Below are 12,104 nucleotides of genomic sequence, written 5' to 3'. Positions count from 1 at the left end.
TCAGATTTTTTTCGATTGTATACACAACGGCAAAACATCTGTGCATTTTTTTGCCTTTTTTGAATTTGTCTTTCTTGTCCGCAGAACGAAGTGGGGTAAAATTTGACCTGTTTTTGTTTGTATTTACTCCCCAATGTATTCATTCTATTGGAAAAGCACTTTCAATACAGTGAATTGTGACTTCTTATAAGTCAAGATATTATACATATTTCTCCTATCGTCTGCCATCAGGATCTGCTTAAATATTTTTGATAAAAAATACCAATTATAATCTTCTTATTAATCAAACAAGAAAATCATTGAAATGTAGATCAATAATATGTTGTGGATGCTCACAGATGCGAACTGTGCACATCTGATATTAAGGTAAACAAATATACAAACTATATCAAGCAATATTTTTGTGCACTGCCTCTCTAGCTGGGGCTTCATCACAACCCTCACAGAAATACCCATCGAGATACCAAGTTGTGGAGTGCTTTCACAATCACGTATTTTCCTGCCACACGATTTTAACCAGATACAACCTGAGAAAATTGTGCAGAGGAATAATCATAACATTTTGAGTTTGCACACCTGGGCAGGGGGAAACATGCTGTGTTACTGCATAGTCCCGCATTCCGAGGTGGAGGCATTGGAATGATTTGAGGATGCAGCAGCCGGTACATTCAGCACACTGCAGAATGGGTATTTATCTGATTTGGCATTATTACTCCAAATTCTTGGTACAGATGTATAGAGCCCGTAAAAAGCAGTCATCTGATAGTCTAGAAGGCAATGTTACTGTCCATATACAACAGCAACGGAGTACATAACCAGAAACACCTGTATCTTAGTGCAATGAAAGTGTTTATTGTAAGGATAAATAATTAATCCACTATGTCTTCCAACCTTTGCTTCAAATCTACGAAGCATTGAGGCTAAATAATTATACAAGCTTCCACTTTTGTCTCCAGTTTCCACAAGGAATGTGATGGTTAGTACTCCAAATGAGAGCCTTTATGCTTAGTCTGGGAAAGTGTCCTTTTTGACATGGTCACCCCCACTTTTTACCTAATATTTGATGCAATTCCGACTGGAGGTGCACTGGATTCCTGCTAACCTAGACTCAGACTCCCCAGTGCCAGATCGATTTCCCGAAAAACTAAGCAATTGTTCCCCAATTGGCAATACCATTAGCACCCTCTGTAAGTCCCTTTTAAATGGTACCCGTTCTATCTAGGGCATGGGGTACTAAAGATGTTCACTAAGGGCTGCAACATGAATTGTGCCACCCTAAGGTACTCCTCACCAGGCACAGGCAGACTGCCATTGCAGGTTGTGGGGAATATTATCAAGGAGATGCGATACTTATCGCAAATTTACTTTATCGCTCGATTACATCTCCGTGTTTGCGACGTATTATCAACATATTACTAACAGGCGATGTAATTCCAGCGATAGAGGCCGATTATCAGGAATGGCGCGTGAAATCCAGCAATGATTTCACAGCACTAACGAGAAGCTTGCTGATAGGGGAGTGTGGACCTATTCCTGAATTCAGAATAGCACCGCTTAAGGAATAAGTCCAAAAAATATATATAATAATATCAAATTTTACAGTCCTTATTGAGACGCTGAGTCTTGATGTGTATTTCAATGCTATTCAATGTTCCTTTAGAGATATGAACCACAGCCAGCCAACGTGTTTCGTTCTGTACAACAGAACTTCTTCAGAGCGATGTTATGTCAGATCAGTAATTTCAAAAAATCCTTTATCCAAAAGCCAGCGAAATGATATTCCACTCTTGTAATGCAATGCCAGTCAATTAGGGACACTCATGAATGAGAGTTACTCGATATCCAGTTATTACTTTATTATTAGTATTAATCCATTAGATAGATGCGAGCTAGAGTACTATTCGGTGCTATTCCGAATTCAAGAATAATTTTATTTACCCTGCTGAAAGGGTGGTGCTCTTGGACAGAGGGCACTTTTGGAATTGGCACGCAGAACGTAAACTTTGAGATTTGAAATATTGATTGGTCTGTATATGCCGTAGGGTTGGTGCTTTTGTTGTTTGTATGGGTGCACTGTCCTGTGAATGTGCCTAATAAGGGAGTGTGGACCTAACCAAGCAATTCATCTCCCATTATCAGTATGCCTAAGACAATTTAAAAGCAGGCGTTACATTCCTGCGATAACCGCGGTTAGCGCGGTTATTTTTATCGCTTCGCCGGTCTGTTGCATGGCTTGTCAACATCGCAAAGCCGTGTTAGGGAGGATTCCCATGTTGTTGTGCTCAGGAATGCCTACTTTGCATGTCATATATATTGATCGCTGACATGCAAAGTCGCAAGGAAACACGCTAAAGCTTGTCAGCGTGTCCTTGTAAATAGGGTGATAAAAAAATTGCCACTTTTTCTGCGCTATCTGCTGAAAAAGCAGTGATGTTTCCCTTGATAATATGCCCCTGTATGTCTTGGGGAAGACAAAAGTGAAAACACGATCTGGCACACACCCCTGTGTGCCATGCTCATAGACACCTCATACAGCCTGGGTAAGTGACACCTACATCAGGCATTACAGCCCGAAGGCAGGGTGCACCAAACTTCATGTGTGGACATCTCGGCATGAACAGATATGCCTCTGTGGGTGCTCAGTTCAATTGCTGCCAGTACATGTGACCAGGAAAGTACATGTGCTGAACACTGGTGAAATGAGTTCCCAAGCAGCTACAGGATGTATCTTGTATTAATAAACCTGCACGGATTCCAGTGGTGTATTTAATAATATATGCACCAAGAGAGCACGTTAGAGGTCCCCCCTGAAAACCTATCAGCTACCAGTGTGCTGATTCACTGGTTCTATCCAGCCTTCCAACACAGACGAGTTTGTGACCCCCAGGGGTGAGGGCCTTTGCTTTCAGGAGATCAGACACAAAGTCTACTCGAGTCGAGGGTATTTACACTCCCTCCCACAGGATTACCTGCAAATTAGCATCCCAAGACAGGTAGCTGCAATAAGCCCACTGCCTTTGGCATGCAAATCTGGCATCCCTCAAAGGAGCAGATGCCGCCCCCGCCCCGTCCAGGGCCCATTTGGATAGAAATCAGAGAGGTGTGTTCACCCTCAGGTTTCACTTCTAAGGTGGGCTACCTGAAGTGAATATGCCAATCAGAAGTCTGTCATACTTGTGATGGCAAAACTAGGAACTCTGGGGCAGGGTGATGTCCAGTTCCCACAGGTCAAATAGGTGTTGTAGTGACCCCAGGGGTACGTAGCCCATTGGCCACTCCTCTACAATCCCCTACTGCCCTAAATATAGTGTTTAAGAGAGCCCCTGGCACCAAGAAAGCAGATCTTGTTGACCTTAAAGACGAAGATGGACAGGAGAGCTGCGAAATACAAAAGCTGTGGAAGAAGCAACTGACTTGACACCAGCAAAGGCTCGCTGTCCCCAACAATTGCACCAAAGTCGACTCGCACTGCAAGCTGCAGTGCTGCCACAGGCCTGAGAGGTCTTCCAGCCCTTCTGCCAAAACTTAGGAACTCCAGTGAAGCAGAAGAGCTGTTCCCCTGTGTCCTGCAGGTACCAAAGAAAGGCTTGTGAGGACTCCAGACCACATAAAATCAACACTGGTCAGCACCACTGCACCTGTCGCTCCAAGTCCGAGTTGAAATGGGCTAATGGTGCCAGCGTGGTCCCCGAGTCCTCCAGAGAAGAAGTCCACCTTGGGTTTGCCAGGAAGAGACTCCTCGATGGTGCCTGCAGACTCTTTGTGCTGCCACCTTACCGCGAGTGACTCTGCTGTGAAAAACCCAACATCTCAAGACATCTCTGCACCTGTCGCCCCTGGTCTGAGTGGTAGTGGACCAAAGGTATTCCCACATCCCCGAGCATCATGAGAACTGAGCCCTCTTGTTGGTTAAGTCCTGGAGATCGGTCCCATAAGTCGCAGTGAAGGGCCTGATTGCAGTGCATGTTTCGCCCCAAGGGATATCATTGGGCACCTGACACTGAGAAGCACTTCGGCAACCGGCTGCTCCAGTGCAGCCTGAGGGGACCTGTTGGTGCTGCATTGGACCTTGCCCCATACTCACCTTAAGTCCAGGAGATTGGTCCCGTAAGTTGCTGTGAAGTAACTGTATGCAGTATTTGTTTTTCGTTCATAGGATAACATTGCAGCCTCTGAAAATTGCATTGTCAACTTTTGAAAACTAAAAGTATTTCTATCTTGAAATGTACTTACCTGATTGTATTGATTCTGGTGCCTAAAGAAATATAAAGATATTTGTTATTTTTATAATTTGTTGTGGATTTCCTTATTGAGTAGTATGCATTATTTATTGACTGTGTAAGTATTTGCAGATGTCTAACAGTCCTTTATGACAAGATTAAGGCGGCTCGACCACATTACGCCTTAGAAGATTGGAATTGCTAGAGCAAGCCCCTATCCACGTATAAGGTAATGCTTGGACTCTTTGCACAGTATACCTCTTTTTGTTATACTATATAAAGGGCCAGATTCCTAAACCTGGGAGCTGGTTAACATTGTGTTGAAATTGTGGGATGTGTTTACCACTCCTGATAAATTCCTGTACCTCAGGGTGTAGTAAATACCTCATATTCTGAGGCTATGCTCATAAAATGTGAAACTACATATGAAAATAAATGCTAACTGCGTGTCTTTTCACATGTATCCGAGCTTCCACCTTTAAATTTAACCAGGAGAAATTATCAGGAGGGCTCTACTTATCACATTACATTTAAATTCCAACCTTGTGCAAATGCCTGTTAGAGTAGCGGTCGAAATTTGGCCTTGTACTCATAAATAAGTCCTGAGAAAAGTCTCTAATCAGGAAACTATATTGGACAGGTGTACAATACATTTTAATTGGCTCATACATTGTGATTATGTCCTAGCTGTTCAATATCACTCCAAGAGATTTATAGCTAGTTCATGAGACAAGGCTCATAACAGTTTTCACCCACATTTCCCTACACGTTCTTCTTGTAAAGACTACTGGTGAACATCACAGAGTTCTAATAAAGAATTAGAATTGCACATAGCAATCAGAATTTGTCTGCATTAGGAAACATGTTACTAGGTGGGACAGCCTTAGACTCATTCATCTTTCTAAGCATTAGCGAGAATATGTGCATGAAAAACGTTAAACTGTGGTGTTACACATTTCTGAAATTAAAGAGACCTTGAAAATATGCTTTTGAATTCATTCATATTAGATAAATAAATTGTTCAAAGTCTGTGACTGTAGGATTTTAAAATAGGAGCCTATTTTTGTCTCCAATTTATACTTACTCATTGTAAAATATGTTTGATTATGATCATCATAAAGAAACTTTATTCTGTTTTAGCACACGATAAAACAGACATATAAATACAGACAATTAAAAAGGAAAACATTATTTTCCATATATTGAATACAAACAACCAAGCAGTATATCCTAATGGCATTTTGCTTGGATTGAGGTTAAAACGACCTAGTACAGTGCTTTAAAAGAAAGCATCCAATAAAAACATCCAAATGTAAATCACACTCAGTGTAAAGATGCAGCTATTTCCCAACGATTCGCCTTCCCTTAATTACAGTTTTAGAACTGGTGGTCTATAGTTGTCAGAGGTAGGTACCTTTTTCCACTAGGGACACTTGCTTCTAGTCAGTGTGAGGGGATACACACTTTAGATAACCCCTGCTCACCTCCTTGGTAGCTTGGCACGAGCAGACAGGCTTATCCCAAAGGCAATGTGTAAAGTATTTGTATCAACACTCACATTAACACAGTGAAGATACCACAAATAGACACCATACCAGTTTAGAAAAATAAAATATCTTTATCTAAACTACACAAGACAGAAACAACAAAAATCAAACAAACTGAAACTCAGTAGAGTGTCTTTAGAAAGGTTGTTGTAAAAATAAACTTGTATATGATGAAATGAAACACTTTACTCACAAAGTACCTGGGATGTAACGCAAAACAAACAAAAGGGTCGCAGAGAAGGCGATGCATTGATTCTTCCTGCGCTCCGGTTCCGATGCGACAAGATGGTGCCTCAATGCGCTGCGATGATTCCTGCGATGCGAGAAAATGGTGTCTTGGCTGCGATACGACAACTTAGAGGCAAAGCGTGCACGCCCACGGGCCGCGCAGCGAATCCAGTGGTTTTCTGAGCCATGAAAGGCCCTGCGACACGCTTCTTCAGTGATGTGACGACACCCTGCGGTGACGGCGACACGCTCCTCCGGTGATGCTAAAGCGGCTGCTGCGGCGCCATCATGCTTTTATCGGTGCGTAGAGCTTCCAGCTCACTTCATCAAAAATGCCCGCACACAGTTACAGGCCCTCCTGGCAGACCGAAACTCCCAGGTAGGAAGTTCAAGGAATCTAGGGGTGAAGTCCTTTTGTGCCTGGGATTTCAGAGAGAGGAGCCCAGGTCTTCTCAGGCCCTTGGAGACGTTTCTTCAGAGGGCCGCGCAGCAAATCCAGTGGTTTTCTGAGCCATGAAAGGCCCTGCGACACGCTTCTTCAGTGATGTGACGACACCCTGCGGTGACGGCGACACGCTCCTCCGGTGATGCTAAAGCGGCTGCTGCGGCGCCATCATGCTTTTATCGGTGCGTAGAGCTTCCAGCTCACTTCATCAAAAATGCCCGCACACAGTTACAGGCCCTCCTGGCAGACCGAAACTCCCAGGTAGGAAGTTCAAGGAATCTAGGGTTGAAGTCCTTTTGTGCCTGGGATTTCAGAGAGAGGAGCCCAGGTCTTCTCAGGCCCTAGGAGACGTTTCTTCAGAGGGACACAGCACACAGCAAAGTCGTTCTTCAAGCAGGGGACACAGCACACAGGAAAGTCCTTTAGTTATCTCCTCAGTAGAAACAACAAACTGCAGGCTAATCCCAGACACACAGCAAGGGCAGTACCTCTCCTCAGTCTCTTCACCTGATCTGCCTTGGCAGGGATTCCTCTTAATCACAAAGTAGTCTGACTTTCAGTGGTTTCAGCTCTAATATTTAAACCCTAAAATTCTTTGTTCTCTATGTGTGAGGTGTCCTTGATCCAGTCAAAGCCAGTTCTGGGTGCACTCTGCCGGTGCACAACTTCTTCCTTTGTCAGTGTGGGCCAGGGTCATCAGAGGCAACACAGGAGGTAGAGCCAGCATTGTGGAAATCAGGCACAGCACTATTCAGGCCCAGGTGCTACTCCTCCCACCACTCCAAATGCAGATAGGTCTATTCAGCCTAGTGCTGACATACGCAGACTCCTGGAGTCACCCCAGCTCCTGTCACTCTCAAACCAGACAGTCAATTCACAAATAGGCAGAGGCACACAGAAAGGTTGAACAATAAAATAGCCACTTTATTTACTGTTTTTAAACACTGAATTTAAAAACCATCCTTCCTAAAAGATGTGTTATTAAATTCTGAGTTCAGGGGTACCAGATTTCAATTTCCTATCTTGCTTCTATGGGAAGATGTGCAGGTAAACATGTTACACAGCATTCCCCATTCTGTCCTATGGGCAAGATAGCCTTTCAATAGTGAAAAACGAAATTGGCAGGCAGTATTTCACTATCAGGACATGTTACCTACACTAGTACATGTCCTACCTTTCACATACACTGCACCCTGCCCAGGGGGTACCTTGGGCCTGCCATCGGGGTGGCCAATGTGTAAGAAAAGGGAAGGGTTGGGCCTGGCAAGTGTTTACACTGGACAGGACAACATGGCAGTTAACAAACTGCGCACAGGCACTGTGGTGGCAGGCCTGAGACCTATTTTCAGCGCTACTCATGTAGGTCGCACAATTAGTGTTGTAAGCCCACTAGCAGCATTTGAATTACTAGCCCTTGCAGACTCAGTGCACTTTACTAGGGACCTATTGGTAAAACAAATAAGCCAATCATGGATAACCAATCACAATAACTATTTACACAGAGAGCATATGCACTTTAGCACTGATCAGCATTGGTAAAGGACCCAGAGTCCTATAGCCAACAACCACAAGTCAGGAAAAACAAAGGAGGAAGAAGCTAAAAGTTTGGGGGTAACCGTGCAAAAAGGTCTATTCCCAACATACAGCAACTAAAAATCTATATACAGTGTGGCAAACTTTATCTGTCGGGAGTAACCGCAAGAGCCTCTTCTTAATAGTGGTCTCAATAGACGATTACACTGTTCACGGAAGAAAAATAAGTGGAGTTGTGATTGAGACACACTAGTATTACAGGGGCATGGCGACAAGTCTTTATTGATCAACATGTTTGAAGGATAGAACACCAAAAAAGCCTAAATCTAACTAGGTAGAACCTTTGCTTACAAGGTATTTTATGAAGATAGGGTTCAACATTTGGGGTAGTACTCCGAGGAAGACATAGCTCGACTCACCTCTTCCTGATATAAAGCGCCCATCTACTCTCAGCTGTCTTGTACTATATATGTATCCGATCCTCTAATGCACTGTGGGTTGTCAAAAAGATCCATCCTATTGATTGCTCAAAGATCCTCTTGAACATGAGAGAGTCACTTGATTTGTGTTGGCCTCATCCAACCTGAGGGAATCAGAAATCACTGACTGGGTCACGGCTGCTTCTGGTCTGGACCAAACTGACAGCCAAAACAAAGTAGATGCCGGCCTCAGTGTGTCTCCCAGATGCTGGAGGCCTAATTCTTCATAAGCAATTATGGCCTGAACACTATTGGGAAGTAACAACATCCTACGCAAGAACCTATTCTCACAAATGTGTCCCCAGATCCCCGCTCAGCAGGAAGCGACTGGGACTATTCTTGTTTTGTATATTGTGATCGCAAACGTAAACACGGAGGCTATAGCCTGTTCAAAATAGGTGACTCTTATGTACCTCAAATTATAGCAGGTCAGTGCAAAGCCATTAATGTGGAAAATCACAAAGCCTTTAATGTGGAAACGTGCCAACCTGCTCTGAGGACGGCACAAATCCCAGCAACATATTTCAAATTATTTATCAAAAGACCTAATTCAGACATAAAAGTTAAATGAAAGTTCCAAAGATTCCGCAAGCCCCATCCTGTTCTAGCCACCAGAAGACAATTGTCTGCATATACCAGTACAGTCAGTGGATGTTTCTCTACCTTGGTTGGATTAGCAAAAGTATTTATCATGTGTTCATCAAGGCCATTGATATAAAAATTGTAAAAGAATGATGACAACACGCCTAACCCCTTTTCTGGTCTCTATGTAGGTTTGCATGCTCCACCTGGACCAAATCTAAAAGTGCCCTCTTCATCTGTATACAAAAGGCCATGTAAGTGGACAATTTTTGGGTTATCACCCTTATCTATTACCATATTTTACAGCTTAGGCATTACTACATTATTGAATGCTGCACTGTGGTCCATAAATGCCAAGTAGAGACATACTTCTTTCTCAACAACATAATTACTCATGATTAAATGAAGATTCAACTGTCTCTAAGCACCGTCTAAAGCCATACTGTGCAGATGTTAAAAAACCTTTCTCATTGGTCCAGATGTCAAGGTTATCAACAGCACTCGGCCCAGTACTTTGGCCATTGAATCGATTAAAAATGTTGATTAATTAACTTTGAATACTGTCAAACATTTCCAAGTTATACAGAGTCACATATAAACGATAAATATATATATTTTAAATGTGTTTTTTTCATTTGTTTTACATTTAACTAACAATAAATATTATTAGGAAGCCAATGTATATTCATACATATAGATGCAGCAGCTGACAAAAAGAAGCAGGGAAAACTAAAAGGAAATAAATATGGCATCTCCTTTGGAGGGCCTCACTACCAACTGGAACATAGATCTATTAACTTTAAATATGTGAGCTTCCTGTAAATAGCTCCCTAGTCCTCTAAAAAATCTACTCGTATACATTTAAATTGAAGATTGAAAAAAAGTAAATGCCTACCAAAATGTTACTATTTGAAATTTAGGGCAGTGTTAAGCGACAGAGAGGATGAGTAGCCTCAGTAAACACATGTGGAATGGGTGTGCTGTGTTTAGGTATGGTTCTCTCCCTTTACTATTATTAGCATCTTTAAAGATATATTAGGTTCATGCTTGATATGTGCATTAATGTCTTAAGGCTCATTGCACATGGTTCTCAGCCTGTTGAACAGTAAAGGATTTAAATTCAACAGCTCCGTCCACAAAATGGCATTTAGTAATGCATAGCTTTTTTTCTTGAATGCAGAATGTTAGCAGATGAGATATTCATTGGAGTCCTGTGACAAAGGTATAGTAGACCACTGGAGAGGCAACTAACTGACAGACTGCTATAGGTTTTGGGAATGCATATTTCAATCATAATGCCAGACCTTTATTCTGACATTGATGAAGGAGAAATGTGAGAATTTAGAGAAAATGTGTGCCACAGAGTACTAACCATAATTTCAATATTAAATAAGTCCCCCATTCTGAAGTCCTATACATATAAAATACCTTCAGTTCTACAGCTCTGATTTCATAAATGTAAGGTTCAGAGATTTCTTACATTTTTAATGAACAGAGAATATTAGCAATCTAGTTGTTCATTAGGACTCTGTGGTGAAGCTGCAGTAGAACACTGAGAAATCAACTGACAAACTACTGCTGCTGTTGGAAGCACAAGTTCCACTTATGGTCACAGAATTATTTCTCTGTAGAAAGATATTTATGAATTTATAGAAAATATGCCTTCTTTCTAACTACAGGAGCATCACAATTTCTGTACAAAACATGCAAGAAACCGATTTTGACTGAGACATGATTAATTAAAAAAGGGGATCAGAGATTAACATTGGTAAAAATCATGATAACCCAACCAAATATTGTCTATCATGATTAATTCCTTATGTCACCCTTAATACATGCTCTTATCATACACTCAAATCCAGGCATTCAGTACAATGTAATTCAATGGATCAAAAATGGTGAAGCCTTATCTTCCAAAGAAAAACAACAGGTATGTTTCTTGTAAGCTTCTACCTAAATAGTCTCATGAGAAGCACACTACCAAATAAGATAGTTTCACCCTAAATGTCAACCCCTTCGCTACTAGGCCTTTTCCACTCCTGTGCTAAGACTTTTTTTTGTCTATTTGAGGTCCGCAACAGGCAAGGGCCAAAAACATTTTTTGAAAGGTAATGTCGATGTTGCCTCATAATGTTTTGGGCCCTTGTCTCTCGCGGTTACTTGGGCCTCCCACACAAATGAGGCACCATTTTTTATCGGGAGACCTGGGGGAACGTTGGGTGGTAGGACATTTGTGTGAGCCCAGTGATGCCATGCTTTCCCACACGAAAATGTGTGAAAAAACTGATTGTTTTCAGCTAAAATTGAGGTTTGCAAGGGGTTCTGGGTAGGGGAACGTTGGAGGATCCCCGCAAGCCATACCTCCTTTGAAGCCCCCAGGTGTCTACTTTTCAGCAATGTGTGGGTTTGGTAGGTTTCCCTAGATGGTCGCCGAGCTCAGCACCAAAAACCCAGGTGACCTCCCTTGCAAAACCAAATTGTTTTGACTTAATTATGTGTTCAGTTCTACAGCGTGACATTTTTGGGACAATATTGCATGGAATTTGTGACAGACATTTTCAAGTTTGCAGGACATTGTGGATACAAAAATAACTTGGAATTCACAAGAGAAACATCACTATGTACTCCCATTGGTCAACAATAATATTTACATTTAGTAGGCTATTCGTAGATGGAATGTACACCTTAACAGAGACACTCAAAAGACAAACATTCCAGCACAGCTATCTATTCCTCAAACACACACACATACTGGTTAGATTTGGCACGAGGGCGAGTGATGTTTCAGTACATAACATTTTATTAACAAGAGATTTCACACAAATGAAATGCTCTGTCAATAATTAAATGCATAAAAACCGAACCAGTGACTCGCAACTCGTGAGCTGTAAAGCCACGACAAGGCACCGACTGTTTTACAGGCCATTCACGCACCTTTCATATCTGATACACACAAGAACATTCACACCAGCCGGGAGCAAAAGCAACACTTTACAACATTCACAAAAAGGGACAAGGTACACCCCGCTTCAGAAGGAGAAAAAAGACAAATATTACTGCACAGTAGCTG

This window comes from Lissotriton helveticus, chromosome 2_1, assembly GCF_964261635.1.
Source record: "Lissotriton helveticus chromosome 2_1, aLisHel1.1, whole genome shotgun sequence".
Lineage (NCBI taxonomy): Eukaryota > Metazoa > Chordata > Amphibia > Caudata > Salamandridae > Lissotriton > Lissotriton helveticus.
The sequence above is the reverse complement of the archived record's forward strand: the minus strand, read 5'-3'. Positions refer to the sequence as shown.